Raw genomic sequence first — 25,429 nt, forward strand, 5'->3', positions numbered from 1 at the left:
TGCCCCACGTGCAAGGAGTGCCTTTGGCAAGGAGAGCTGCCCTGTGCAAAAGTGCAAGCCACCCAGGAGTGGTGCCTCACACATGGAGAGCTGATGCAGCAAGGTGACGAAACAAAAAAGAGACACAGATTTCTGGTGCCTCCTAATAAGAATGCAAGCAGATACAGAAGAACACAAAGTGAATGGACATTGGGGGCGGGAATAAAGAAATCTTTAAGAAAGCAAAACAAAAAAAAGTTGTGAAGACCAGTAGTGTGGGTGCTAGACCTCCTGTCATGCCAGCATTATAAACAGATTCCGTTGTGCCGTTGCCCTTCATTATACTTTTATTCAGTTTTTGAGCAGTCAAGGCAGTTAAACCAGTGCTTCCCAAACTTTTTCCATATCATGTCACTCATGGAAAAATAAGTATGTCACTGAGGAAACCTCAAGGCCACCCAAAAAAGGCAGCTGGCTTGGGAGCCCTGCTGCCCTGATCCCCAGCAGGTAGCACCAAAGGCTGAGGGATCCTGGAGTGTGTAAAGGTCAGCTTTAGGAGATCTCTGGCCCCAGACCCTGCCTTACTATCAAGAGGAACTGTCCTTGATCATTTCTGTTAAATTGGTCTCTATTCTGTATGTGTTTATGGGATTGTACCCTTGGCTAGTTTATATTTAAAGACCATGCTTGTCCTTACAAAGGGACCTTTCTGACAGTGTCATCATAGTTAAGTGATAAAAAGAGATGCAAATGCTTTTGTCTGGATGTTTTGACCTCATTAGAGGTCAAAAACATCCAGGCAATTTTGCTCCATCTGTTTAGAGAAGATAGAGAATAACCAGAGTCCAGAATGGGTGGTGTGAACTACTAGATGATCTCCAAAATTCCTTCCAGATTTGTAAAACACCAGTGCTTGCAGGAAGTCAGGCAGCTTGGTACTTAGAAAGAGCATGAGCTTTGAAAACACCCAGGCAGTTTGCATAGGGCATTGTCACAAAGCATTTAATCTATTTCTTCATATGTACAATGGGATTAGTAATACCTATCTAATAAGGTGTTTGTGATGGGTGGTGTTGTGAGATAAATGTACAGGTCATAAGTACTTAAATTATGATTTGGTAGCATTTCCTGATGACTAGTTAAAATGTGAATGTTCCATTGGAGCATTTTCAGAACTGTAAAGAGGAAGGAAGGAAGGAAGGAAGGAGTGAATGAATAAATGAATGAATGAATAGGGAGCATTATATAAATGAGGTTGTGCAAGATAATCATTATAAATATGGGGAAAAGAATATAGTCTAGAAGGAGGATAAGCATGATTCCCAAAACATGATCAGTGGAAAATTGAGAGAATAGTAAACCATGTGGTTGAATAAAAGCCAAAGAATATCAAGATCCCTAGAAAAATTCAAGTTATTTGAAACAGATTGTTACTTAAGTAGAATAAACCTGCATTTCTGCATTATTTGAAAGTTTGAGCAAAAACAGATTAAAAAAATATTTTGGTTGTTTTCTTTTTAATTATTAATGGTTGGAACATGCCATAGGTGTTTACTGATAAACTGTAATTTAAGGAAAACAACTCTTATTCTAGCTGTTATTGGGAAAGCTGAACTGTTGTTAACTAACTTAGAAAACCAAGTTTGGGGCGGCGGACTTGGCCCAGTGGTTAGGGCGTCCGTCTACCACATGGGAGGTCTGCGGTTCAAACCCCGGACCTCCTTGACCCATGTGGAGCTGGCCCACGCACAGTGCTGATGCGCGCAAGGAGTGCTGTGCCAAGCAGGGGTGTCCCCCACGTAGGGGAGCGCCACGCACAAGGAGTGTACCCCATAAGGCACACACGGAGAGCTGACACAACAAGACGACGCAATGGAAGGAAACACAGATTCCTGTGCCGCTGACGACAACAGAAGCGAACAGAGAAGATGCAGCAAATAGACACAGAGAACAGACAACCAGGGTGGGGGGAGGGCGGGGGAAGGGGAGAGACATAAATAAATAAATAAATCTTTAAAAAAAAGGAAAAGAAAACCAAGTTCGCACCAAGTTTTACTGACCACTATGTGGTGGTCAGCATTTAACTTGCTTGGGGTACTTTTAAATATACAAATTGCCAGATTTCTTCTCGAGAGGTTTTTGATTCAGTATAGGTTGGGTTAGGATCTTGGCTCCTTTTCCCCCGACCCCCACCCCTCACCCAACAAGCATACTGGGGATTCTTCAGGAAGCCTTGAGGAACCCTGCTCTAGAAGACTGTCTGGAGCAGTTTGTACAAGCAGAATTGGTATAAACCAAAAAATGGCACAATTTCCAGGATTGCTACTTGTTTTCTTTTTATTGTTAGTTTATCAAAGTAATTCATGTATATGATTTAAAGTCAGTGATACTAAAAACATAATGGAAAAAAGAAAAAGTCCCCTCCACCCTTCCTATCTCACAGACTCATTTTTTTAGAAGCAAACTCTTGGTTCTTTTCCTCTTTGCTCTGCCATTATCTTCATATTTCTAAATCATTTCAAATTTTATTTCTTATAGTTTTTTTTTCTTCCTATTTTGGGTCTGCTAATTTCCTGCTGTGACAGGTTAGGATTTAGTTCTCACACGCCACCACTTTCCTACCCTTCCACCTCCTCCATCCACTAGCACAGTTAAATTTTGATGTTTGGTTAAAGTAGGCAGCTTCTGTGTGTTTCTATCTCTGCCAGGTATACATTCATTGTTGAGCCAGAGGATCTAGCACAGCTGTGCTCCTCCTTGTGTTTAGGTCGGCTGTTGCCAGTTTTTCTCACATTCCTGTTTTCACATTCTTATCAATAACATATTCCATGAGCTCCAATATATCACTTTCTCCTGTTTTATTATTTCCTGCCAAGAGCTCGGATGCCCAGAAAGACAGTTCTTGAACTGCCATTCTCTCTTCTTCTGTGCTGGAACCCATGTCTTTCTATTTGCTGCCTTTGTCCTTATTTTCTTGAGGCGCATGCCCCAGTGGTTTCCTAAGAAGTCTCAAAATAGATTTGTTTTGCCCACACACTTGTTTGATAGTTGAACAGGTTAGAGTTCTTGGTTGGAAATAATTTTCTGTCAGAATTTCAAAGCCGTTGCTGTACTTCTCTCAAAGCAGTGATTGAAATCCCTTTCACAAGACCTTTTTTTTTTTCCTGGGTTGGTTTGGAATTTTTTTTCCTCCCTCACTGGAAGCTTTAAGGCTATTCTGTCTCACCAGCATTCTGAAATTTCATAACGACGTACCATATGCAGGTTTTCATCCATTGTTTCAGGTACTTGTGGGCCTTTTTGTTGGGAAGTTTGTGTTCTTCAGTTCTGGGACATCTTCTTTTGTCATTTCTCTGATTTCTCTCCCCATCTTTTTAAATTTTTAAAAATCTGTTTTCATAATATTCATTCTTATTATAAAGATATGGTAGCCTCAAAGAGGGACTATCAGTACCTTCTCATTCTCTTCTTCTCTCTACGTTAGCTGTTTCCTTCAGCCACCCAATGGCTTGCTCCCTCACTTCCTTCAAGTTTTGCTTAAATGTCACCTCGGTGACCTCTCCTTTTAAAAGTGCAGTCCTGAGAAGTTCCAGGAAGATGGTGTTGGAGTAGGCAGGCAGGGCTTAACTCTCTCACCGAAACAGAGGAGAAAGGGCCAAAAGCTGTCCAAGGGACCTGCTTTGGGGGTTGGCAGACCAGGCCAGTGCTACACAACTCCCAGGAGGGTGGAGGGACAGAAAGACAGAGAACCCAAAAGAATAAACATGAGTTACCAAAGCCCCATGGTGGCCGCAAGGACTCCGCTACCTTACTTCCAGGGTATTAAGCTGGGATAAAACCCTTGGTTCATCGCAGCTGACTGAGAGGGAAACAGATGTCTTCCTCCCTGTCATCTGTTACAAGGGAAAATGGAGAGGGAGTTAGGGAGCTTCTTTTCAGTGAATTTGGCTTGTGCAGCCCACTTTAAATCTTGGCTCTGACCATACTAGAACAGGAAAGCAGAAACTGAAAGAAACACCTCTGTGGAAAGGTGCACTGATGAGTGCCATCTGCTGGCCAGTCTGGAAATTACATGGAGAAAAATGGCTTTTACGTCGCTCTTAAGCCAAACTCCTGGGAGAAACTCTGTGCCCCATTAGTGAGCCCCTGGCCCCATTTTGATAGCTTAACCTATGCAATTTTAGAATAAGTGGAGCCAAATATCAAGAGCTGGGGCAGGAGGGAATAAAAACAAGAACCAATAGATGAGAAATTGGCTTCAGTGTATATTCACTAACATATTCAGATACCTCAACATCAGCAAAAAATTACAAGGCATACTAGGAAACAGGAAGAGATGGCCCAGCAAAGGACAAACCAGATAACCCTGAAGAGATACAGGATTTAAGGCAGTTAATCAATGATAATCACACAATTCTCCAAAATCAAAGGGTTGGAGAAAAAAATTACTAAAAAGATAAAGGATATTAAGAAGACACTGGGTGAGCATAAAGAACAATTTGAAAGCCTGCAAAGCAAAGTGACAGAACTTATGGGAATGAAAGACACAACAGATGAAATTAAAAATACATGAGAGGGAAGCGGACTTGGCCCAGTGGTTAGGGCATCTGTCTACCATATGGGAGGCCCGGGGTTTGAACCTTGACCCATGTGGAGCTGGCCCATGTGCAGTGCTGATGCACGCAAGGAGTGCCATGCCACGCAGGGGTGTCTCCCGCGTAGGGGAACCCCATGTGCAAGGAGTGCACACCGTAAGGAGAGCTGCCCAGCGTGAAAGAGGGTGCAGCCTGCCCAAGAATGGTGCTGCACACACGGAGAGCTGACACAGCAAGATGATGCAACAAAAAGAAACACAGGTTCCTGTGCCGCTGACAACAACAGAAGCGGACAAAGAAGACGACACAGCAAATAGACATGGAGAATAGACAACCGGGGCGGAGGGGGAAGAGGAGAGGTAAATAAATAAATCTTAAAAAAAAAATACATGAGAGGTACATAAGAGCAAATTTGAACTACTTGAAGACAGAATTACTGATTCCAAAGACAACATCTGAACTGGAAAAGACAGGAGAACAGGGGGAGAAAAGAAAGGAAAAAATTGGATAGAGTTTCCAGGAATTGAATAACAAAGTGAAACACACAAACATATGCATTATTGGTGTCCCAGAAGGAAAAGAGAATGGAAAGAGGGCAGAAAGAATATTTGAGGAAATAATGACCAAAAACTTTCCAAACCCTTATGAAAGACATAAATACCAATATCCAAGAAGGACAACACACCCCAAATGAATAAATCTGAATAGACCTACCCTGAGACACATAATATTCAAAATGACAAATATCAGAGATAAAGAGAGGATTCTGAAAGCAGCAAGAGAAAAGCAAAGCATCACATATAATGGAACCTCGATAATGTTAAGTGCTGACCTCTCATCAGAAATCATAGAGGGAGAAGAAAGTGATATGACGTGTTTAAGGTACTGAAAGAGAACAACTGCCAGTCAAGAATTCCGTATCTGACAAGGCTGTCTTTCAAAAGTGAGGGTGAGAGAGCAGATGGGGCTCAAGCAGTTAAATGCCTGCTTCATACATGGAGGTCCCAGTTTGGTTCCAGATGCCTTCTAAATAAAAAAAAAAAAAACAAGCAACAAGCAAAATAAATGAAAAAACCAACTCAGGGGAGCCAATGTGGCTCAGTGATTGAGTGCTGGCTTCCCACATATGAGGTCCCGGGTTCAATCCCTGGCCCCCAGTACCTCAAAAAATAATAATAATTTTAAAAAGAGGGTGAGTTCAAAGTCTTCACAAATTAAAACCGATAGAATATGTTAACTAAAGATTAGAATAAAAGAGATGCTAAAGGGAGTGCTGCAGCCTGAAATGAAAGAATAAGGGCAAGAGACTTGGAAAAGGGTGTAGAAATGAAGATTATTAAGAAGGGTAAATTGATAGGTAAAAAAGACAGACAATACTAAGCTCTGATAACAGAAAGCCAAAGGACAAAATGGATGAAGTAATGCCTTTATAGTATTACTATTGAATGTTAATGGTGTGAACGCCCCAATCAAAAGGCATAGACTGATAGAATGGATAAAAAATATGAGCCATCGATATGCTGTCTACAAGAGACTTACCTCAGATGTAAGGACACAACCAGGTTAAGAGTGAAAGATTGGAAAAAGATATTCCATGTGAATAAAATAAAAAGAGCTGGAGTAGCAATACTAATATCAGACAAAATAGATTTTAAGTGCAAACCTGTTGTAAGGGATGAAGAAGGTAATTATATATTAATAAAAAGGGCAAGTCACCAAGAAGAAATAACTATATTAAATATTTAAACACGTAACCTAAGTGCCTCAAGATTCATGAGGGCACACACTGGCAAAACTGAAGGGAGAAATAGATATTTCTACAGTGATAGTTGGAGACTTTAGTATACCACTCTCAGTATTGGATAGAACGTCTGGACAGAGAATAAAAAAAGAAATAGCTTGAATAGTATGATAAATGAACTAGACCTAACAGACATCTATTGAGCATTGTACCCCAAAACAGCAGGATAGACATTCTTTCCAAGTGCTCATGGATCCTTCTCCAGGATAGACCAAGAAAAGATTCAATAAATTTTAAAAGATTGAAATTATACCAAGCACTTTCTTTGATCATAATGGAATGAAGCTGCAAAGCAATAATGGATGGAAAAAGGGAAAATTCATAAACATATGGAGATTAAACAACACACTCTTAAATCAGTGGGTCAAAGAAGAAATTGCGAGAGAATTCACCAATTACCTTGAGAAGAATGAAAATGAGAACACTACATATCAAAACCTATGAGACAGCACACAAGCAGAACTGAGAGGGAAATTTATAGCCCTCAATGCCTACATTAAGAGAAGAAAGAGCTAAAATTGAAGATTTAAGTGCACTCTTGGAGGAACTAGAAAAAGAACAGCAAATTAATCCCAAACCAAGCTAAAGACAGAAATAGAAAAGATCAGAGCAGAAATCAAGAACAAAAAACCAATAGAATTAACAAAACCAAAAGTTGATTCTTTGAAATAAAAATTGACAAACCATTAGGTAGACTGACAAAAGAGAGAAGATGCAAGTAAAATATGAATGAGAGAGATGGGACATTGCCCCTGACCCTGCAGAAATAAGAGGGATCATAAGAGGATAGTATGAATAACTGTAAGCCAAAAAAACTAGACAACGTAGACAAGATGGGCAAATTCCTGGAAACACAAGAACCCCCTACACCGACCCTAGAAGAATTAGAAGACCTCAACAAACCAATCACAAGTGAAGAGATTGAAACGGTCATCAAAAACTTCCCAAAGATGAAAAGCCCTGGACCAAATGAGTTCACAGGTGAATTCTATCAATCATTCAAAGACAATTTTATACCTATCTTGCTCAAGCTCTTCCAAAAACATTGAATAGGAAAGAACACTACCAAACTTCTTCTATGAAGCCAGTATCACCTTAATACCAAAACTGGATAAAGATTCTATGAAAAAAGAAAATTACAAACCAATATTTCTAATGAAAATAGATGCAAAAATCCTCAACAAAATACTTCCAAACTGAATCCAAAAGCACATTAAAAGAATTAATCACCACAGTCACCTGGGTTTTTTTTTTTATCCCAGGTGTGCAAGGGTGGTTCAACACAAGAAAATCAATTAGTGTAATAAACCATGTTGATAAATTGAAGAAGAAAAATCACATGATGCTTTTGATAGATGCAGAAAAGGCATTTGACTAAACAGCACCCTTTCTTGATAAAAACACTCCAAAAGGAGTAGAAGGAAGCTTTTTTTTTTTTAAACAAATCAGTTTTATTGATACATATTAATAAAGATTCAGTTCATCCAAAGTGTACAATCAGTGGAATTTGGTATTATCACATAATTGTGCTTTCATCACTTCAATCATTATTAGAATATTTTCTTTATATCAGTAATAAACAAAAGACAAGAATATCTTTACCTCTTAATCTCTCTGTGTTTCCCCTGCGTACATAACTGCTATTTCTGGCTATTCTTGCACAGCTGTTTATTTTTTAAGCAGCTTTATTGAGATAGATTCACAAACCATACAGCCTGTCTAAAGTGTTTAATCAGTGGCTTTTAGTTTAATCACAATGTTGTGGATTCACCGTCACAAAAAATTTTTAGAACTATTTCATTACTCCAAAAAGAAAAACTCCACACCCCTTAGCATGCCTTCCCTAGCCCTACATAACAAGGAAGCTTTCTTAATATGTTAAAGGGCATATATGAAAAACCTACACTAAGCATTGTACTCAACGGTGAAAGACTGAAAGCTTTCCCGCCGAAATTGGGAACAAGACATGGATGCCCAGTGTCACCACTGTTCAATATTGTGCTAGAAGTTCTAGCTAGAGCAATTAGGCTAGATAAAGAAATAAAAGGAATAGAAAAGGAAGAAGTAAAACTTTCTCAGTTTGCTGATGATATGATCCTATATCTAGTAAATCCCGAACAATCCACAACAAAACTACTAGAACTAATGGACAAGTTCAGCAAAGTTGTGGGATATAAGAGTGATATGTAAAAGTCAATAGCATTCCTATACACTACTGATGTGCAATCTGAGGAGGAAATCAGAAAAAGAAATTCCACTTATAGCAACTAAAAGAATCAAATATTTAGGAAATCAGAAAAAGAAATTCCACTTATAATAGCAACTAAAAGAATCAAATAACCAAGAACATAAAGGACCTATATACAAAAAGAACAAAAATATAAAACATTGCTAAAAGAAAGCAAAGAAGGTTTAATAAATGGGAGGACATTGCGTGCTCATGGATCAGAAGACTATCATTAAGATGTCAGTTCTGCCCAAACTGATTTCCAATCAGTGCAATCCCAATAAAATCCCAACAGCCTTTTTTACAGAAATGGAAAAGTCAATTATCAAATTTATTTGGAAGGGTAAAGGACCCCCAGTAGCCAAAAATGTCTTTAAAAAGAAGAACAAAGTTGGAGGACTCTCACTTCCTGACTTTAAAACGTATTACTTAGCTGCAGTGGTTGAAAAAAAGAAAAAGCCTGGTACTGGCATAAAGACTGTTATATTGGCCAATGGAACCGAATCAAGAACTCAGAAATAGACCCTCACATCTACAGTCAAGTCATTTTTACAAGGCAGTCAACCCCTCCCAGCTGGGCCAGAACAGTCTAGTCAACAAGTGTGCTGGCAGAACTGGATAACCATATCCAAAAGGAAGAGGACTGTGTCTCACACCTTATATGAAAATGAACTCAAAATGGATGAAGGACCTAAATATAAAAGTTACTATCATAAAACTCCTAGAAGATATTTTCTTAAACCTTCCACCCCAAGCACTAGCAACAAAAGAAAAAATAAATGGGACCCCGTCAAAAGTAAACACTTTTGTACCTCACAGGACTTTGTCAAAAGGGTGAAAAGGCATCCCACTCAATGGGAGAAAATATTTGGAAATCACATGTCCAATAAGGGTTTAATATCCATATGATAAAATGAGATGTTCCAACTGAACAATATAAAGACAAACTACCCGATTAAAAACTGGACCAAAGATCTGAAAAGGCAGTTGTCCAAAGAAGAAATATTACAAATGGTGAAAATACACATGGGAAAATGTTGAACATCACTAGCAATTAGGGAAATGCAAATAAAACTACAGTAAGATATCATTCCACACCTATTAGAATGGCCACTCTTAAAAAAGTCAGAAAACTGTAAGTGTTGGAGAGGATGTGGAGAGATAGGAATGGTTATTCACTGTTGGTGTGAATGTGGAATGGTGCAACCACTGTGAAGGACTGTTCAGCATTTCCTAATGAATTTGAATATAGACTTGCCATGTGACCTGGCAATACCATTACTAGGTATATATATATATACCCAGAAGAACTGAGAGCAGTGACACGAACAGACATCTGCACACCGATGTTCATAGTATCATTATTCACAATTGCCAAAAGTTGAAAGCAAGTTGTTCATCAAGTGATGAGTGGATAAAGAAATTGTGGTGTATACACATGATGAAATATTATGCAGTAATAATAAGAAATAAGGTCATGAAGCATAGAACATCGATGAACCGGAGGACGTTATGTGTTGAATAAAGCAAACCAGACACAAAAGGACAAATACTGAATGATTGCACTATCATAAACTACATATATGTGGAATCTCAGGGAGTAATAATTAAAATATAGGGAAGCAGATATGACTCAAGCAATTGAGCTCCCACCTACCAGACGGGAGGTCCCAGGTTCGGTTCCCAGTGCTTCCTAAAGAAGAGCAAGACAGTGATTTGACGCGATGGGCTGGCATAGCAAGCTGATGCAACAAGATGACACAACAGGAGACCCACGGAGGAAAACACAGTGAGAGACCCAACAAAACGGAGTGGAGGTGGCTCAGTCGAATAGCATCTCCCTCCCACATTTAGGTCCCAGGTTCCATTCCTGGTGTCTCCTAAAAAAGAAGATCAGCACACAACAGACAGACATTGCAAATGCAAACAATAGAGGGTAGGGGAAATAAATAAATCTTTAAAAAAAAAAAAAGAATATATAGGTCACCAGAAAATAGAATGATGTTTGAGTATGGAAAGCTGAGGGTTAATCTGTGCAGAATTGGTGAAAAGCTTGTTTGTAAATCTTTGGAAATGAATAGAAATAATGAAAGCACATTGTAGTGTTTGTAATTAGCAGAGCTTTTATATGGTTATGACATTGGTTCAAAGGGAACGTCTAAGGTCATGTATATTACTAGAAGTAAAGCTAAAAATTTAACGGGTCAGTATAGCATTGTGAAACCTCATGTGGGTCAGTATAGCATTGTGAAACCTCATGTAAAATACGAATATGGGTGAGATTGTATATATGAGACTTTTTACAACATATAGGTACAAATAAACTAGAGAGAAACAGAATAGCAGCTGTGTACAGAAGGGGAACATTAGAGATTGAGAGGTGATGAGTTGTTTATTTTTTTTATTATTGGAATAATGAAACTGCTCTGAAAATGGTTGAAGTGATGAATGCACAACTGTATGACTATACTGAATACCATTGATTTTACATTTTGGAGGGATTTATGCTTTACTTAAAAAAGTATATACCCCCATCCCACTTGCTTGCTTTAATTTCTCTTCCGGAGCATTTATCACCATCTAGCATACCACATATTTTATTTCCTTGCATCACTACCACTAAGATGTAAATTCTGTGAGGCAGGTTTTTTGTCTGTTTTATTTACTGAAATTACACCAGGATTTAGAATAGTGCCTGGCACATAGTAGATGCTTAATAAATTATTTTTTGAAGGAATGAACGAACTCTTATTCTCTTGTGCCACTTCAGCTCCATATTCTGCTATGTCTCTTATTGTCTCTCCTCTGTGTCTCTTTTTGTTGCGTCATCTTGCTGCACCAGCTCTCCATGTGGGCCAGCACTCCGCATGGGCCAGCTTGCCGCGCGGGCCAGCTTGTCTTCACCAGGAAACCCTGGGCATCAAACCCTGGACGTCCTATATGGTAAATGGGAGCCTACCTGCTTGACCACATCGGTTTCCCTGAATGAACTCATTTATATTGTGATTTCTTAAAATGCCTAATGATCCCTGTTCATGTTGTTTTGTTTTTTAAATTTTTTTACATTACCCTGACCAATTAGAATATTGGCCAATTTCTTGAGTGTGTAAGTGCACACACAAGAAACGGATCTGTTTGCTGTCATTTCCTCACCTTAACAGTGTTTGTTGTTGGGGCAAGAGTGGGGATTTGGAGAATTACCTTTCATTATGCTCCTTTTGAAATAATCTCTGTTTTCAGTTCTTCTTTACCCCTGCCTGGTAGTCTTGACTCTAGAGCTATTTGAATTCATTTTTCTCTAATCCTCTGTGTTTGGATGTAGGCAGTGGGGTGGAGGAAATAGATGAGATAGTTCCATATTTTAGCAGGGGGGCAAGGTAGGGAACTTGTGTTTAGTTACATAGGTTTTATGCCAATCCACATTTTCAGCTCTCATTCGCCCTGTTTTCCATCTCTAAAAACCCATGGAGAAATCCCTCATCTGGTGAAGTCTTCTCTCCTGTTCTCTTCATTTTTGCTTTTATACCTTTTTTTAAAAAATCTTCTATTGTCATTTTAGTAGGCAGTTACCTATTTTAATATTAATGTGCAGACAGAAGTCACCAAGTTACATATTATTAACATCAGGTGCATAGCACAATGTTATCTCCTCGTTTGGTGAGGATCTTGGGATATTGGAGTGAACTACACAAAGATTCCTATATTTGGGGCGCTTGCATTCCAGTGGAAAGAGGCAGATGATAAATTAGAAGTATAATTAGTGCATTGATATGTCAGAGGATGGTATGTGCTATGGAATAAAGAAAAGCTAGAACAGTTAGTGCAGAGGGAAGGGTGTTGCAATTTTAAATAGGGACGTCAGAGTATTTTCATGGAAGAGATAAGATTTGAGCAAAAGCTTGGAAGTGAGGGAGTTACTTGCGCAGCTCCCTGGGGGAAGAACATCCCAGGCAGCTGGAACACCCAGTACAGAGAAAGGCCCAAAGCCGGAATGTACCAGTCAGGGTTAAGGAAGGGCAGAGGCCGCAGGAGGGAGGAAAAGAGTTCCTCAGCAAAGTGACACGAAAGTGTCTTAGAGTAGGGCAGCTTGAAAAACACAAGCTGTGGGTAAGAAACCTGGGTTGGATCACATGCTTACAGTCCTCGTATTTAGTAAAAACTTAAAAATTTGCCATTCCAATTTATATATGTCCAGGTTAGAAACCAAAAGGTTTTGCTGCAAAGGAAAGGATGGAAAAGGTGCCAAATGCACTTATCTCTAAGAGGGTGGTGATGGGGTGAAGGTTAGGCTGAGTTAGGGGAAAATGCCGTTTAAGAGCAGATATGTTTTTTCCCTTGTTTCTTTCAAGCTCCGTAGCTCCAAATCCTTTAAAAAAAATTTTTTTCCCCCAGCAGCCTGAAATTTTTAATTAAAAGTAAGTGTCAAAGCCTTGGCACCTTCCAAGTCTATGACTGAGCTTAAAAACATTTACCTTGGCTTTATTAGATGAATGCTTGCAAGTATTCAACATTAAATTCAGTTTACTTCACATTAATGTTTGAAAATATATTATTAGCAATTCCTAAATGTTTAAAATCAACCAGCCTGAAATACAAAAGGCTTGCTCCCCAGTAGCTCTTGAGGTGACGTAAAGATTGAAAGAAGCCCCTGACTTGAGTCCATTCACTAACCAACAACAGCTATCTCCTCACTGGTGAACTCTTACGAGGGAACATCAAGATTGAGAGGTGCCTTGCTGATCCTGCCAGAAGCATTATAGTGCAGCCTGTAGCAAGAGCAGCTATAGCCGCCCAAATCTCCTGCCTTTGCTATGGGTACCCAACCAGAATGAGTACAGAGACCTATCAAGATAACCCATTCAGGTTTCTTTACTCATTCTCTATCATGCTGTGGGGCCCTCAGTGAGGACAGTTCTTCTGCAACTTCCTGGTCAGTTTCCTTCTTGACTCTGTGATGCACATTCAGGGGTTTAACCCCTGTCCATCTGAAAGCCATGTTCCTGCCTCCTGGAATATTGGATAATTTGACTTCAACTTTCAACTTGCCTCACTCATGCTGGGAAATGACATTCTTGCCAGCATATGTAACATCCACAGTAGTTGTTGCATTTACCAAATAGTAGAAACCTTTTCTAGCCTCACTGCTTTCTTTTGAAGACTTTGTACTAACACTTTGTCAGGCACTTCAGTGTCTGCAAGGGAATAATAGGCAGAAGCAGGGACATCGAGGCCCATGGAGGCGTATCAAGGCCAGCCTGCAACCTGTTCACTCAGTGACTCCTGGCATTGGAAGGGTTCTTCACGTCCAAAACCGGTGGCTCTCAGGTGGCATGGCCAATAGGATGGGTGCAGATGGGCCAGAACAAGCAGTGAGCAACAGCGTGGTGGAAGCTGCTCCAACAGCTAAGTCTTTTAAAATTTTTGCTTGACTGTCAACATTTTCTGTTCTTTGACTTTTCCATGTATTTCTTATGTTTCCCATCTTAAAATCAGGCACACTACCTTGGTAGGGTCCTCTGCATTTAAACGCATGGGTATATACATTCCATCTTGGTGATGACGCACAGTGCTCTTTATAAAGAGCCAGCTCACTTTCTCCAGTGAAATCACGAGAGCTGTCCCAGCCAGCCTTGCCTATCGCTAGTTTTTTCTCATGTTCTTTCCGAGTTTTATTGTTTTTCTTTCATAAGTAGAGTATATATTTTTTGAGGTTTCTTAAACTTCTTTCTGTTTGAGTCCTTTACCAGTTTGCCATGGTGGTTTTATATTTGAATCCTGTTCATGCTGGTCATTATTTCTAGCTGTTTCTAGAAGTGCACATCTTTGGCTTTCTGAAGCAAAATCTTCTATTTTCTTCTCACAGAAAACAGTACAAGTTCATAGAACTGCAGGCTGGAAAGGCCCTTAAGAAATTTACCAGGATTTTTCTCTCTTCCCTCTTGGTGGGATTGTATATCAGTTGCTCCCAAACTTAGTAGTGCTCTACACACTTTTTCTTTAAAAGGGAACACGACTACTTCTTTTGGTTTCTTCATTCTATTTCTGTTCTCTGTAGGAAGGTGGTCTTTCCCTTCTCTTGCAGGTTTCATCACTTTCAGCTTCTTGCTTCTATTCATCCTGCTTATAAAGGATTCTAGTAAGAGGATTAAGACCCACCTTGGCCCATGTCTTAACTGACATAACCTCATCAAAAGGTCTTACTTAGAATAGCATTAAGAGCATGATTTTGGGGGTGTGTGCAGTTCAAAACCACCACAAATGGCAAAATTAAATGAGAGAAATGGAATGCCCTCAAAAACATGCTTATTCTTACGTCCCTCTTTGTTTAGTGTTCTGCTACCTGGGTTGTAAACATAATTAGAAATGTATGGTAGTTGTCTATTCCATTATTTTTTATCCATTATATATATTTAAAATATTGTGATTTGAAATTTTTCAGTAAGGTTAATAGTAAGTGTTTGAAAATGGATAGAGGTGATGGTAAAACATTATTGTGAAGGAAATTGACAGCTGAATTTTACATGTGATTGTGGTTGGAATGGGACATTTAGAGTCATTTTATGTCACACGAAGGAAAGCTAGAGGAAGAAACAAGGGATTATATAACATAGTAAACCCTTCTGTCAACAATGAAAGTGGTTAACAGATACAAGAATGGTCTTTCCTTATCTTGTTCATGATCTTAGAGGGAAAGCTTTCAACTTCTCTCAATTGAGTACAATGTTGGCTGTGGGCTTTTCACATATGCCCTTTATCATACTGAGAAATTTTTCTTTCTATTCCTATCTTTCAAAGTGTTTTTATCAAGAAAGAATACTGAATTTTGTCAAAAGCCTTTTCTGCATCAGTCGAGATGATCTTTTTTTTTTCTTTCAATTTATTAATGTGATGTCTTACATAAATTGATTTTCTTATGTTGAACCATCCTTGCATATCAGGAATAAACCCCACTTGGTCATGATGTATAATTCTTTTGATATGCTGATGGATTCTATTTGCAGATATTTTGTTGAGAATTTTTGCATCTGTGCTCATTAGATTGGTCTGTAATTTTCTTGTAGCATCTTTCTGTGGCTTTGGTCTTAGGGTGATGTTAGCTTCACAAAATGTATTTGGTAATTTTTCTTTCTCTCCAATTTTTTGGAAAAGTTTAAACAGGATCAGTGTTAGTTCTTCTTGAAATGATTGGTAGAATTCACCTCTGAAGCCATCTGGTTCTGGACTGTTCTTTTTTTTTGGGAGATTTTTGATGATGGATTCAATCTCTTTAAATGTGATTGGTTTGTTCTTGTATTTCTTGTAGAGTTACTGTAGGTTGTTTGTGTGTTTCTAGGAATTTGTCCATTTCATCTAGGTTGTCTAGTTTGTTGGCATACAGTTTCTCATAATATCCCCTTATAATCATTTTTATTTCTGTGGAATCAGTCATAACCTCATCTGTTTCATTTCTGATTTTATTTATTTGCTTTTTTTGTTGTTTTTGATCTACCTAAGGGTTTGTCAATTTTAGATCTTCTCAAAGAACCAGCTTTTGGTTTGTTGATTTTCTCTATTGGTTTTTTTGTTCTCAATTTCATTTATTTCTGCTCTAATCTTTATTATTTCTTTCCTACTGCTTGCTTTGGGAATGGTTTGCTGTTCTTTTTCTAGTTTCTGTAGTTGTTAGTCAGATGTTTCTTTTAAAAAGAACATTTATTTTATGTATTTATTTTCCCCATCTTGTTGTTTTGCACTTGCTGTCTGCTCGTCTTCTCTTTAGGAAGTACCGGGAACCAAACTTGGGTCCTCCCCTGTGGGAGAGTGGTGCTCAGTTGCTTGAGCCACCTTCGCTCCCTGCTTTGTTGTCTCTCTCATTATCTTTCCTCTTTATATGTCCTAGTTGTGTTATCTTGTTGCATTAGCACACTCTCCCTGCCTGTCATGCCAGCTCGCTGTCTTGCTTGTCTTCTCCAAGAGGCACCAGCAACCGAACCTGAACCTCCCATCTGGCAGGTGGAAGCTCAGCCACTTGAGCCACATCTGCTTCCTTGTTAGTTAAATCTTTGATTTTGGCTTTCTTTTTTTTTAATATGGGAATTTAGGGCTATATATTACCCTCTCAGCACTGCCTTTGCTGTATCCCATAAGTTTTGATAAGTTGTGTTCTTGTTTTCATTCTTCTCAATATATTTACTAATTTCACGTATAGTTTCTTCTTTGATCCACTTATTGCTTAGGAATGTGTTGTTTAGCTACCACACATTTGTGAGTTTTCCCCATTCTCATCTATTATTGATTTCCACTTTGATTCCATTATGATCTGAGAAGGTGCTTTGTGTAATTTGTCTTTTTTAAAAAAAAAATTTATTTTCCTCCCTTCCTCTCCTCCCACCCTGCTGTTTTTGCTGTCTGTGTGTTGTCTTCTCTGCTCATTTTCTCTCCTCTAGGATTCACTGGTATTCAATCCTGGAAACCTCTGATGGAGAGGGAGGGTCCCTGTCACTGTGTCACCTCAGTTCCAGGTTTCTGCTGCGCTTCACCTTGACTCTTCCCTTGTCTCTCTTTTGATGTGTCATCATCTTGCTGTGTGACTCACCTGCGCGGGGCACTGGCTCACCATATGGGCACGCCTTCTCTTCTTCTTTTTCACCAGGAGGCCCCGGGGATCGAACCCAGGTCCTCCCATATGGTAGGCGGAAGCTCTATCACTTGAGCCACATCCGCTTCCCATCAGTCTTTGTGTATTTATTGAGACCTGCCTTGTGACCTAACATGTGTTCTATCCTTGAGAATAATCTGTGAGGACTTGAGAAGAATGTTTAACCTGCTGGTTTGGGATGCAGCATTCTATATATGTCTGTTAGGTCTAGCTTGTTTATCATATTATTCAAATTCTCTCTTTTTTTGTTGATCCTCCTTTTGGTTGTTCTGTCTAATGATGTGAGTGGTGTCTTGAAGTCTGCAACCATTATAGTAGAGATGTCTCTCTCTCCCTTTAGTTTTGCCAGAGTTAACCTCCTGTATTTTGGGGCTCCCTGGTTAGGTGCATAGATATTTATGACTGTTATTTTTTCGTGATGGAGTGTCCCTTTTATTAAAATGTAATGGCCTTTTGCATCTCATACCTTTTTTGCATTTAAAGTCTGTTTTGTCCAATATTGGTATAGCTACCCCTGTTCTATTTTGGTTACTCTTTGTGTGGAGTATCTTTTTCCAACCTTTCACTTTCAGCCTGTTTGTATCCCTGGGTCTAAGGTGAGTCTCTTATAGGCAGCATGTGGATAACTCTTTTTTGTTTGTTTGTTTTTAATCCATTCTCTCAGCTTATATCTTTTGATTAGGTAGTTTAATCTATTCACATTCAGTGACATTAATGTAAACACATTATTTACTTCCATCATTTTGTTCTTTGGCTTTCGTATGCTGTATTAGTCCGCCAAAGGGGTGCTGATGCAAGATACCAGAAATGGGTTGGTTTTTATAAAGGGTATTTATTTGGGGTAGGAGCTTACAGATACCAGGCCACACAACATATGCTACTTCCCTCACCAAAGTCTACTTTAATGTGTTAGAGCAAGATAGCTGCCGATGGCTGTAAGGGTTCAGGCTTCCTGGTTTCTTCCCTTATAGGGTCTTCTGTCTGGGTTCAGGGTTCCTCTTTTTTCTGGGGGTTGCTTCTCTTTCCTCTGTGAGCTTACTTCCCAGGTAAGGCTTCAGCATCAAACTCCAACATCAAAAAGCCTCAACTCTATTCTTTGCCATGCCTTTTATCTGTGAGTTCCCACCCCTTGGTGGCCATAATCATAACTCATTCATGCCCAGGTACAGATCAGATTACAGACATAATCCAGTATTTATTTTTGGAATTCATAACCGTATCAAACTGCTACATATGCCGTATCTTATTTTTGCCTGTCTTTTTTTTCTCTTTCTGCTAGTTTTGCCTTCTACACTCTTCTCCAAGCTTCTCTCTCCTTTCTTTTTCAGGCTGCAAGGTTTCCATTAATTCTTCTTGCTAAGGCAGATTCTTTTTTGCAAAGTCTCTTAATTTCTGTTTATTTGTGTATATTTTAAAATTCACCTTCCTATTTGAAGGACAATTCTTGTCACATAAGGAATTCTCAGCTGGCAGATTTTCTCTTTCATTATCCTAATTTTATCATACCACTGTCTTCTCACCTCCATGGTGAGAAATCTGCACTAGGTCTTACTGGATGTCCCTTGTATGTGATGGTTTGCTTCCCCCTTGCTCCTCTCAGAATTTTCTCTATATTTGTTCATATTCTGAGTATGCTGTGCTTCTTGGACATGTAAATTCATTTCTTAATGAGAGTTGGGAAGTGTTCAGCCATTATTTTCTCAACAACTCTTTCTGCCACTTTTTCCATTCTCTTCTCCTTCTGGAACTCCTGTGACTTCATGTTATCGTTCAGTATCCTGAGCCCCTGCTCAGTTTTTTCCATTCTTTCCTCTCTGTTCTTCTCTCTTCAATGCAAAGCAGATTTGGCCCAATGGGTAGGGTGTCCGCCTACCACATGGGAGGTCCACAGTTCAAACCCCGGGGCTCCTTGACCCGTGTGGAGCTGGCCCATGCGCAGTGCTGATGTGCGCAAGGAGTGCCGTACCACACAGGGGCATCCCCCACATAGGGGAGCCCCATGTGCAAGGAGTGCGCCCTGTAAGGAGAGCCTCCCAGTGCGAAAGAAAGTGCAGCCTGCTCAAGAATGGCGCGGCACACACGGAGAGCTGACACAACAAGATGACGCAACCAAAAGAAACACATTCCCAGTGCCACTGATAAGGATAGAAGCAGACACAGAAGAACACACAGCAAATGGACAGAGAGAGCAGACAACTGGGGGGGGGTGGGTGGAAGGGGAGAGAAAAAAAAAGTTCAGCTGTTCTGGCTTCTGCATCACTTATTCTTTCTTCTATCATTTTTAGTCTCTTGTTGTATGCCTCTAATGTGGTTTGTCTGTTTTTAGGAGACACTAGGGATTGACCCCAGGACCTGTAGGTGGGAAGCAGGCACTCAACCACTGAGCTACACTTGCTCCCTTCTAAGGTGTTTTTTTCTTTTTCCTTTTTCCTTTTTAAAACAAAGAAACTGGTAACATTTAATGCCTCTAGAAAGGACAGCAGAGGGTTGGTGGGAGAGCAATGGGAAGAAAACTCTTCATTACATATCTTCACTGCAAACCTTTGAAGTTTTGAACCATGGAAATGAATTATCCATTAAAAAACTAAAAATAAAGAATAGATACATGCAAAAAAGGGCAAACAGAAAGTTGTATACACTGAATGATTCCACTTATATGACTTTAAATAATAAAACTAATCTATGGTCCTAGAAATCAGAACAGAACAGGGTTGCTCCAAGGAGAAGTGAATATAACAGGAAAGTGCATGAGGGAGCTTATGGGTGATAGCATCTTGATTTGGGTGAGGTTACATATGGGTGTACACATTTGTCAAAAATCTTAAACTACACATAAGATCTGTATATTTTACTGTAAAAAAATTACAGCAGAATAAAAAATATATAAAAAGGGTGATAGTATATACTCCAAAAAGTTAATGGTAGGATTGCAAATGATATTCTATTTTTATTTATCTGCAATTTTTGCCTTTTCTATTATAGTATGCAGTGTTAGTATACACTCCAAAAAGTTCATGGTAATTGTATTAGCCAAAGGGGTGCTGATGCAAAATATCAGAAATTGCTTGGTTTTTATAAAGGGTATTTATTTGGGGTAGGGACTTAAAAGATACCAGGCCATAAAGCATAAATTACTTCCCTCACCAAAGTCTGTTTTCTTGTGTTGGAGCAAGATGGCTGCCAACGTCTGTGAGGGTTCAGGCTTCCTGGGTTTCTCTGGGCTCAGCTCCCGTTTTCTCCACAGAGTCAGCTATAGACTGTGAAGCTCTCTAGACTTTGCCTTTCTCCACAAGGTCAGCTGTACGTGACCTCAGGTGCCGTCAGGTAAATGGCTCTGTCTCTCTCCCTGGGGTTTCTACTGTGTCTAAGGAGCCATCTCTATTCCTTGGTGTTCTTCTCCTGGCTCAGATCCTTTCTTCCTGGTGCTAGCTTCTGTTTCCTCTGCTTGCTGATTTCCTGGGGCTCCCAACTTAAGACGTTAGCATCAAACTCCAACATCAAAACTCCAACATCAGAAACTCCCATCATCAAAAAGTTTAAACTCTGTCCTTTGCCATACCTTTCATCTGAAACCCTCACCCTAATGACCTGGCCCAATCAAAGCCCTAATCATAACTTAATCATGCCCAGGTACAGACCAGAATTACAAACATAGTCCCATATCTATTTTTGGAATTGATAACCATATCAAACTACTACAATAATTATCAAGTGGTGGGATTACAAATGATATTCTATTTTTATTTATCTGCAATTTTTAGCTTTTCTATTATTAACATGTATTGCTTTTATGTTAAGTAAAGCCCCACCATCCAGCTTTCTTCTAGACCCCTTAAACAGATGTGTATTTCAACCCAGAAAAGGCCTGTTGTGCCAAACTGAAACCCATCTAAAAATCACCTCACCACCCACAGCCTTCTTTAAGCCCTGTGAGGGCAGGGACTCCATTCATCTTATCTGTTCCTATATTCACAGCACCTGGCCCAGTTCCTTGTATATAACAGGTACTCAAAAAATATCTGGTAAACACCTAAGGTCATCTCCCCCCTCTCCCAGGTAGTTCCTCATCTGTCTGCTCACTGTTTCTGCTCGTTGTCTCTGCTAGTTGTGTCTGCTCATTGTCTTTGCTTGTTGTATGCTTGACTTCTTTAGGAGGCCCTGGAAACCGAATCCAGGACCTCCCATGTGGGAGGCAGGTTCCCAACTACTTGAACCACATCTGCTCCCATCTTATGTGTGTGAGAGTTGTTTTACTTTAGGTTTATATTTATTTATTTTCTTTCTCCACTCCCCTCATTGTTGTTGTGCTGTCTGCTCTCTGTGTCTATTCATTGTGTGCTCTCTGTGTCTGCTTGTCATCTTTTTTTATAGGAGTCGCTAGGAACCGAACCCAGGACTTCCCATTTGGGAGAGAGGGGCCCAATTGCTTGAGCCACCTCTGTTCCCTGCTTGTGTTTCCTTGTTGTGTCTCTTCATTGCCTCTCATTGTATTTCCTTGTTGTATCTCTTTATTGTGTCTTCTCACTGCATCATCTTGTTGTGTCAGCTCACTGCACTAGCCTATTGCGTCAGCTCGCTGTCTTGCTCGTCTTCTTTTGGAGGCACCAGGAACCAAACTAGGGACCTCCCACGTGATAGGTGGGTGCCCAACTGCTTGAGCCACATCCGCTTTCCCTAGTGCGTTTTTCTTTTTAAAGATTTATTTTTTTAATTTATTTCCCCCCCATCATTGTTTTGTGCTCGCAGTCTACCCTCTGTGTCCATTTGTTGTATGTTAGTCGTCTTTTTAGGAGGCACTGGAAACCAAACCTGGGACCTCCCATGTGGGAGGGAGGCACCCATTGTCTTGAGCCACCTCCCCTTCTCCAACTAGCAGAGACAAGGAGCAGACAGACGAGGGAACCATCTAGGGCAAGAGCACCTTACATGTTTACCAGAGATTTTTGAGCATCTGTTTTTTATTTTACCTGTTGTGTTTTTCATTCCCATAAGCTCTGTTATTTTTCTCTTCAGGTTTTCAAATTCTTCTTTGTGCTTACCCTGTGTCTGCTTGATGTCCTTTATCTCTTTAGCCGTTTTGTCTTGCAGCTTACTGATTTGATCTAGGACATTTGTATGAACCTCACTGATTAGTTGTCTCAAATCCTGTGTCTCATCAGATTTCGATATATTTCTTTGCTTAGGCCATTTCTTCCATTTTCTTTGTATAGTTTGTAATTTTTGCTGATGTCTAGGCATCTGATTATGGTGGTGAGTTTATTCTCATGCTCTTGTGTAGGTATTCAGTGGCAGGAGGCCGTGTGTTACTGCCGTTCTTTGATTCTTTATTCAGTCTGTTCTAGGTCTTTAGGATTGTCCCTCTTGGCTGCTGAAATCTGGGCAATGGACCCAGTAATGTGTTGCAAACCCGCTTCCAAAAACCTTGGGGTGGGAGGCTGTAAAGGCTGGGAAAAGCCTCTCTTATTTACTTTTAATTTCCTTGCATGTACTTCCTTGCTCTGCCAGCAGACGGTGCTCATCAGCAACTTTTCAGTTCAGTGGCTGGTTAGAGTGTGTTAGCTGCAACACCATCAGCAGTGGTGTGACAGAGAATCCTGCCTGGAGGCTACTCAGAGCCTTACAATTCAAACTTTCTCAGAGGCTGTTCTCCATCCTTTGTTGGCAGCCCCCACCATTTTCTGGGTAGGAAATAATTCCACCCCCCCTCTGCATCCTCAGCAACCAGGCCTGGTCAGTAGGGACGGTGAGTGAGAGGGCCAGCTCTTTATTCCAGTGCCAGCTCTCAAGGCAAACATTGGTGCAGCCTCACCTGGCCAGAAAGGGCTCGCGGGACACAGCAGACCAAATTTGTTGGTCAAAAGCTGGATCAGCCATACGCTGTGTCCCTCTCTCCCCCATTTTCTGTAGAGGTGGATCCCCGCAGTCCCCTCTGTCTGTACCCACTAGCCAGTGGCTGAAGAATTCAAAGCTGTCTGCTCTGAGGGTGGGGGAAAGGCAGCAGTGACTCAGCTGCAGCTTCTACTCACAGTCTTAACGTGGAGATTCTTTTCCTGTGCCCTTCCCTCTTCTGGGTGATGTATAGCCTTCTTCTGGTGTCCTAAACACTAGAACATTTTTTCCCCAGGTTGTTTCTGCATGTCCTCTAGCTATTTTTCTGGGAGATTAGTGAGTCTTGTGTCTCTCTAATGTACCATCTTCAACAATAATATTTTTATATTATTCATCAGTTGAAGCAAAGGTACCACACCAATGCAAATGATCGGTAATGGGGATGGGGGTGGAGGGTATAAGGAGTAAAGTGTTTTTTTCCCCCTTTTTTCTTTTTGTTTGCTTTTTTCCTTGGAGCAATGAAAAAAATGTAATAAAATTGATTGTGGTGATGAGTGCATGGCTTAATTATACTGAGACCTATTGATTGTAAACTTTAGATGGATTGTCTTGTGTGTAAACAAAACTGCTTTAAAAAAACGAGAAATCATTGTTTAAATCTTGCTGCATGCATTAGATGGTTAATCTTTAGTCCTCTTCTGTATTCTTACCTTTCACAGATCACACACGTCATGTAGCATTGACTAAGATATGTTAAAGAAACCAACAGAAGGTGTAATTTTTTTAAAAGAAAGTTGCTTTCCAAAAGGAAAATATTATGAGCTCAGAATGAATATTTTATATTTAATTTGCCCTCGATACATGTATACCAGTGTGTAAAAGCATAATCATTAACATAAAAAAATATTGTGTACTTCATGACGGGCTCAAAAGTAATGTTGTGATGGGTAAATTGAACTTGAGTGAAATTTGTCAAGCTTCATGTTCTCAAATACACCTTTTTTTAAATTTCAAACTCAGTATTGTTAAGGTCAGAAATCCTCAAGAATGCAAAATTGAGTGGAAATTAGGTGCTATAGTCTTAACAAATACATTTATTTTTATGACAGAAAAATCTTCCCTCTAAGGGTCAGATTTCAGCCATAGAGATGTCCTCTGTCCTGGTGGCTTTCTTACACTTGTGGTGTGTACTGTGCTAACATGCAGACTAAGCCGCTGAGGTTTCCACCATACCTCCCCTACACTGCTTTAATAAGAAGAATTTAATTTTTCTTATTTGAGTAGTTCTGAGTCAACAGTCACATATACCATACAGGATTCCCATACATCGCCTCACCACCAACACCTTACATTGTTGTGACACATTTGTTACAAATGGAAATTTAAGATTTCTTAAGGACCCATTGGAACATAAAATCTTGCCTTTGAAGGTTTATTTAATCTCATTTTTCATAAATAACATGTTTTGTGATGGCATTGTTTTGTGTGATTGTACTGCTTGATATGCGGAAAATATTTTTATTCAATTATATATTTTTAAAGATTTCTTCCTTAGCAATATGTCATTATTTTCAGGATATATCTTCTCAGAAGCTTCACAGGAGGGAAAGCAGTGACAAAGAAAGAAGTTACCATTCTTTCCACGGTAAAATCATCAACTTCTAAGTCAAATCAGATTTTAATTTGGATGTTCCATCTTGAAACAGTTTTGTTTCCTATACATGCTGTGTTACTTCATCTGTATAATTAAAATAACTGATATAAGCAGGATCTGAGCTCTTGAGTCTAGAATATTAATGTGGTTTATTTTGGGTTGGAGTTAAAGGGCTTTCTGTAATTTGGTGTTATACCTCTCAGTTTTTACAGTTTTTAGAAACCCTACCGTTAATGAGGTAATTCTCCTAAATTTGTTCGGATGTGGGTCATTGTTGGCTGCTAAAATGCCAGGATTAAGGGGTATCAGTCAGTGTTTTCTTTATTCAGTTAAAGCAGATTTTCAGGAAATGAGAGTCATGTAGATCTGACAGAGTCAGAGGGTGTCAGGCACATTTAATTTAGGAATAAGAGTAGGAAGAGACCAAGGTAACCATAGATAGAGGAGATACTTCAAGGCTGGGGTATGCCAAGGAATCACATCTTGGCATGTCTAGACATAATTCCCATATGCCAATTCCATCTATAGTTGATCTTCCTTGTTCACAGATTCCATATTTGTGAATTCACCTCCTTGCTAAAATTTAGTTGTAACCTCTCACATCAGTGCTCACAATGCTTGCGTAGCCATTCACAGGCATGCGCAGCGTGGCAAAAAAAAATTGAGTTTCCCAACACACATGTTTCCAGCTGAGGTCAAACAAGGT

At 39.7% G+C, this 25,429-nt stretch overlaps 1 protein-coding gene and 1 pseudogene across 6 annotated transcripts in view; one reads left to right on the forward strand and one right to left on the reverse strand.

The window, feature by feature from the left end:
* FAM118B (family with sequence similarity 118 member B) overlaps positions 1-25,429 on the forward strand; it is an 85,095-nt gene that overhangs the window by 4,097 nt on the left and 55,569 nt on the right. For 2 of the 6 annotated variants that reach the window (XM_058289448.2, XM_058289449.2), the window contains exons 2-3: positions 11,445-11,545; positions 24,645-24,714. The exons of 2 other annotated variants lie outside the window; for them this stretch is intronic. The gene's annotated coding sequence lies outside the window, so the exon portion shown is untranslated. The remainder of the gene's footprint in view (positions 1-11,444; positions 11,546-24,644; positions 24,715-25,429) is intronic. 2 more of the 6 variants (XM_012529306.3, XM_071212413.1) reach the window with 1 other exon arrangement.
* On the reverse strand, positions 13,269-14,357 carry LOC101435259 (cytochrome b-c1 complex subunit Rieske, mitochondrial pseudogene; annotated as a pseudogene).

The sequence above is a fragment of the Dasypus novemcinctus genome, chromosome 27 (assembly GCF_030445035.2).
Source record: "Dasypus novemcinctus isolate mDasNov1 chromosome 27, mDasNov1.1.hap2, whole genome shotgun sequence".
NCBI classification, from domain to species: domain Eukaryota; kingdom Metazoa; phylum Chordata; class Mammalia; order Cingulata; family Dasypodidae; genus Dasypus; species Dasypus novemcinctus.